The sequence below is a fragment of the Myotis brandtii genome, unplaced genomic scaffold, assembly GCF_000412655.1.
Source record: "Myotis brandtii unplaced genomic scaffold, ASM41265v1 scaffold4, whole genome shotgun sequence".
NCBI lineage: Eukaryota > Metazoa > Chordata > Mammalia > Chiroptera > Vespertilionidae > Myotis > Myotis brandtii.
Genome location: NW_005365371.1, coordinates 1,064,412 through 1,070,592, shown reverse-complemented (window position 1 = coordinate 1,070,592; position 6,181 = coordinate 1,064,412). Strand labels below are relative to the sequence as shown.

The following is a 6,181-nucleotide window of genomic DNA, read 5'->3' as shown; positions in this document are numbered from 1 at the left end:
GCTCTTCTTGCTGGCGGCGAATGGAAGGGTGGCTTGTGAGGATGAGGTGCCAGGTGTGCTCAAGCTGGAGGTAGAGTCGAGAGATCAAGGAACTAGGAGCCACTGACATGCCTGAGCCCTCACCGGGGGTGGAGAGTTCCAGTCAGCAGATGGGCTGAGCATGCTGGGCCAAGAGAAATTCTACTGGGACTGACTGGTTTAGCCCACGAGAAACGCAGAAACCATTACTTATAGAAACTCCATCCTGCTTCAGCTCCCACCTGGCCCTGTGACCACACAGATTCCCAGAAGCAACTGGGTGCAGATGGGCTGGCACTCTTGGTATCAGCTTTCTGCTGAAGATCCCTGTCCAGGTGGAAAAGAACATCTAGCTCTGGGACTGTAACAGGGTGGGGATTGCACCCTTACTCTGACTGGCCGGTCACTTCCATTTCCTCCCAAAGCATGCCTCACGGTGTGGGGGGACCACCACCCTAGACCTAGGGTCTCCCCCGCAAGATCTCTTGATTTAAGGGATGTATAAGGACCTCTCGTTGTGAATGTCTCTGCTGAAATTCCACCATGAGAGCTTGATTTCCTCCAGGTTTACAAACTAACCTTTACAAATGAATAGCTCTCTGGAAGGGCTGCACATAAAGGGCTCAGAGACCAGTCATTTGCACTTTTGAGAGAATGATTTACTACTTACTGTAAGCATTTGTTTCCCTCTGAAGAAGTATGGACAACCTGCTGTGGAGGAAAACAGGAGTTTCTGAAGGTTGAAGGGGATGAACTGCAGGATCCTGGGCCAGGCTCTGGGTGGGGGCTCTGGGGGAGCAGGGGATGTGGGCTGGACCCTGGGGCAGTAGAGCTGGTCACTCACTTCTGAGGACAGACCTCTTCCAGGTGTGGGTATTTTCTTCCTGTGCTTTCAGATCCTCCTGCCCTGGACCTGTCACTGAGCGGAGCCCTGGATTGCCCAGGAGCCAGCTCCCTCCAGAGGCTCCAATGGGCCACCTAACCTGCTCATGACCTTCCTCCCTCACCCCTGCCAGAACCTCTCCCCAGACGCTGCGACCTCACCCCAGCTCCACCCTCCTCAGTTCTCCACATCCATCTTCTGTGGAGGAAGAAAGCACCTCATTCTGGTTCTCCTTGTAACTGTTGTTCTAAACTCTAAACCCAGATCCCCCTACACTCCACAATAGAAGCAACTGTTGTCTCTGGGACTTTTCCACACAGCCTCTCTGAGAGATGTGCTCCTCCCAGCTGCTCCCACTCCCTTTTGCATGTCTGTCCCCAACTTGGCTTTCCTTTTCTCCTTCCCACCAGGAACCGGCCTGGTGGCTCCCATATTGGCTGCCTCAGCTGCAGTTCAGAACAACTTTAGGCACCACTAGGCCGAGGGCTTTCTGAACCTACAGGGAGGTAGACCTCTTTCCTTGTCCTTCCCGCCCAGTTGCCACAACAAACAGCTGAGGAGACAGTGAGTGAGCAAAGTTTAAACTCTGCTGTTGACCATTCCTCCTCAGTCCAACCTGAGGAGGCTGCGGGAGGAGACCTCTGTGTCTCCCTGGGCTGCCAAGAGAGACCCGTGCCCCAAGGTGAGGTGACACCTGGTCAGGTGGCCCAGGCAGTTGGGGGTGGAGTCAGCACACTTTAGCATTACTTGTTGACCTTGGCTTAGCTGGTCAGAATTCTAGAATTGGTGTGGGAACGGTCGTCGGAGCCAACCAGGGAATCAGGTTGATTGAGTGCCTGCTGCGTGCCCTGGCCTCCACCAGAAATTGTTCACACTGCCAAACTCTGCTTGGTACTCCATCTTCCAAATCAGGAAAAAATGCCCTCCTTCTGATGCTCTAGAGGCTGCCCTGATGAACTCTATTTGGTTTTGATTTCCTTTTGGCTTTGTGGTTTTTTAGCAAGCAGACATTATTGGGCTTGGAGCACAGGTAGAAGTCTGTGTTAATTGTGGGACTGAGCTATTGCAGAGCCTGGCCAAGATTTCCCATGAGCCCTGCTTCCCAGATGTGGTCATCTTCACTTTGTTCAGTGAGAAGTTCCATATGAGCATAGTGTTGAGTGAGTCTGTTTAACAAAGATGGTGTCTTTTTTGGGTTGCTATTAATGGTAAGTATTCTCAATAATATTTCAAAAATGTGAGTGATCTTTTGGGGCAGGGTTCCATTGCTTTCTGCAGCTCTGGCTCATGGGAAGGTGGTTTACCTCTGGTTCCTCATTGTCTCCTTAGGGTCTCACAGATACAGGACTTCAGGGTCATCAGCCAGCATCAGCCTGGGGGCACTCTGTTCATTCTTACGGCAAAGGAGGCTGACAGGGTCACACCCATTTCTTTTTTTCTTTTTTTTCTGTATACAGAGATTTTATTTAATTTTAAAAGAAAATAAAGACTTTAGACAAAGCTTTGATCCTATAACAAAGCAAATCTGTCCAGCTTTAAACCAAATTCCAAGAGTAACCAACTTCTATTTTTCAGCAGCTGGCAAGAGCACCCTTAATGAGCTCTATTGACAATTCTATTTTCTTCATCCCATATGGTACAAAACAAAACCAATCTAGACTCCTTGATAAGCTTTATGTCATCATTTGAGTTTTACAAATCGTTTCTCTAATGGTATGCCAAAATCATTTTTGTGTTCTCTCCACAGTTTTACTATAACATACAGCAATGTTTATCCTGGTTGTGAGTCTTCTGTAAACAGTCAACCAATGCTCTATGTTATGAAAACCAATCTATATGCAATAGAAACAATCCACAGGTTCTAACCTGGAAATACTAGGAAAACAATCTGGATGCATTAATCACAACACTATGAATATCTACCCTACAAAGAACTGATTTGAATAGCTATCCTAATACAAGTTTTACTTTCCTTGAGCCTATAGGTCTGTCATTCAAATCAATGACAGCAGCTGTGGCTTCATCCCGAGATTCAAAGGCCACCATGGCTTCTCCTGTGGGCATACCTTTTTCATTGTATTTTAAACAAACTGAGCCTGGGATCACTTGATAGCCATAAAAGAAATCTAAAATCTCATCAATAGACACAGTAAAGGGCATGTTCTGCACTTTAATTACTGTAGGTCCTGGTTTTCCAGAACTAGATCCAAAGCCAGGGGGACCACCAATGTGGATTGGACCAGGCCCAGGCCCAGGCCCAGGCCCAAAGGCTGGTGGTCCACTCAAATGGCCTGGGGCATTTCCAAGACCCGGAGGGCCACTTCCAAAGCCTGGGGGACCACCTAAGCTACCAGGGCCATTTCCAAAATTCTGAGGACCCCCTCCAAATCCTGGCCCACTTAAATTATTTGGTCCACCTCCAAAACCTGGAACATCCAGTCCCAGACCAGGCAAACCACTATTTCCAACTGAAGGCATACCAGGCCTAACATCACCAAAGGCTCCTCCTAATCCTGGAGGAGGCAGTGGTGGTCCAAAGGCATTTGGCCCACCAAAATTACCAGGAAAATTAAATGGAGGCCCGTTATTGGCCTCCTTAGATCCTACAGTCAGGAAGGCATGCTCTTCACCTCCTGCACTAGGCATTCCTGCATTGGGCATTCCTGCATTGGGCATCCCCACACTGGGCATCCCTGCATTGGGCATCCCCACACTGGGCATCCCCGTATTGGGCATCCCCACATTGGGCATTCCCGAATTGGGTATTCCAGCACTAGGCATTCCAGCACTAGGCATTCCGGCACTGGGCATTCCAGCACTGGGCATTGCAGCACTGGGCATTCCTGCATTGGGCATTCCGGCACTAGGCACTCCGGCACTTGGGATTCCTGGAACTGCAGGATTACCTGGCACAGGCATCTTTAACCCCTTTTTTCCTTGGGCAGGGGGATTTTTCTCAATCTCTCTCATATCTTCTAGAGTAACTACATGAACAAAAGCTTCTCGCCCATTAAGTTTTTTACGGTGCAAGCGTTCAGACTTACGTGCATCATCTTCATTTTTAAACTGAACCAATGCCTGTCCTAGACCTTGCCCATTGTTATCAACAAGAACATGGACAGCATTTTCATCCACTGGGATTCCTTCTAGGAACTGAAGAACATCCATCTTGGTAATGCTGAATGGAATATTTGTTATGTGAGCACAGACTTTGGTAGAGCTGACATCCCCCTCCGGATTTAACATCATTTCTCTCTGGTCATAATTGAAGTTCTGGAGTCTTTTTCTAATCATATCTATCTTTTCTAGCATACCTTTCTTAGTAATTGGATGAACCTGAATAAAACGATTGCCCATGTATTGTTTATGACGACACAGAGCAGCCTTATAGTCAGCCTCATTCCTGAACTCCACAAAGCCTTCACCAGTTGCTTTCCCATTGGGTCCATAAGCGATATAAATACTATCTTCCACAATATCCAACTTTTAAAAAAAATCAATGACATGTTTGTTTTCAGCTTCAAATGGTAGCCCTTTCAAGTAAACACAAAAACCAGCCTCATGTGGTGATCTTGACCTTGACCTTTTCTGTCCACTGGGCGATTTTGACCTGGGAAGTGTCTGAGGAGGGGGATGGGTTTGTCCAGAGGGTCCTATACTTTGCTTAAAAGTGATATGGCCTCCAGCAGCTACCCACTGTCTCTCTGTCGCAGGACTAACTTCCACATAACGTTGTATCATCAGCATCCTGTTTCGTTTCAAGGCTTCAAATGTATCTTGAGGGGAGAGAAACTTAACCAATCCATTCCCATTATTTCAACCTACATGATCTTTCAACAAATGCACTGCATCAACACGGAGCCCATGAAAAAAATCTCTGACATCATTTTCCATTGCAGAAAAGGGCATTCCATGCACACTGACATTCAGATCATCAGGGTTGATGGGAAGTGGTTTCACACTGCTTTGAGAAGTCATCTGGATAGGGTTAACAGGATTCAGTGGACCCAGAAACACAGGGTTCATGTTACTGTTCAGATTCATAGGTGCTCCAGAGCCATTCATTCCAGCAGGCAGAGGTGCCACAGGTGGTGGGTTTAAGGGCGGCATGCCCGACATAGGCGGCAGTGGAGTCAGGGGTGGCACAGAAGGGACTGGGGGAATTGGGGGCACTGGAGGCACGGGAGGCAAAGTAGGTACTGGAGGAGGAACTGGTATTGGGGGAATGGATGGCATTGGTGGCAAAGATGGCATCGCTGGAATTGGAGGAATTGGTGGTGGTGGGACTGTGTTCATTGGAGAGGCTGTACTCGAAATGGTTGAGCTAAACGTTGGGCTCCCAAATGAAGTCCCCATATTTGGAGGAGCCGTTCCTATGCTGGCTGTGGAAAATGTCTGTATGTTTTTGTTGCTTTCATGAACAGAAGTGGTGGCAGTAACTACACTGGGTGAAGGATTATTAAAGCTGGGTACTGTTGTAGGCAAGTTAACCCTGCCACTCATTCCTGAGCTAGGTGGTGGTCCTGATCTACTAGCATTTGCTGGTGGTATATCTAAGTTGGCAGTTTCAAAACGCCTACGACTCAGTTCAATCATATTCTGCATTTCCGTTTTACTACTCAACAACAGTGTTACTTTTGACCCTTTAATTGTACCACCTGTGCGCATCATACCAAGCCTTGCATCTTCATCAGTGGCAAAAACGATGAAAGCCTCACCCAGTTCACCCCCTACAATATGCACGCCCCCATCAGGAATGGTCAATCCAGAGAAGAAGTGGCGAATGTCCATGGTCCCCGCCACAATTGGGAGACCTTGCAAACGGATGACCACAGCCATGCTGCGCTGAAACCACACACACCTGATAAAACAAGAGATGTATTTTCTTAACAATAAGTAGAGGCCATGTCAATCCTGTGGGCAACCAATTAAAACCAACTTTTAGACAAGATGAGCTCCTCACTGCGGAGCCCAGAAATGTAGTTATAACTCTGCCCCCTTCGGGAGCATGGAAAACCTTGCTCACGCAGGATGTAGGGATGCTTTCACTGCCGCTGGACCACCCAACTCTGGCCTCCCTCTCAGACCACAGGTCGTCCTCCCTCCAGCCTCGTCTCCCCTTCAGGAAGCAGGCTCATCGTCTCTTGCGTCCTTCTGGAAGACTCTCAGGATTCAGGGGTGCAAGTGGCGGCCAGCAGTCATACCCGACCCTTTTGTGTGGGGCGCCCGCTGCGGCGGGTTCCGAGGCCTCCGAAGGCCCCGCCCCGGGCCACCAAGGGG

At 48.5% G+C, this 6,181-nt stretch overlaps 1 pseudogene; it reads right to left on the bottom strand.

Moving 5' to 3' along the window:
* Window positions 1-2,740: 2,740 nt before the first annotated feature.
* Window positions 2,741-6,175, bottom strand: LOC102258728 (annotated as a pseudogene).
* Between the last annotated feature and the right edge of the window lie 6 nt (window positions 6,176-6,181).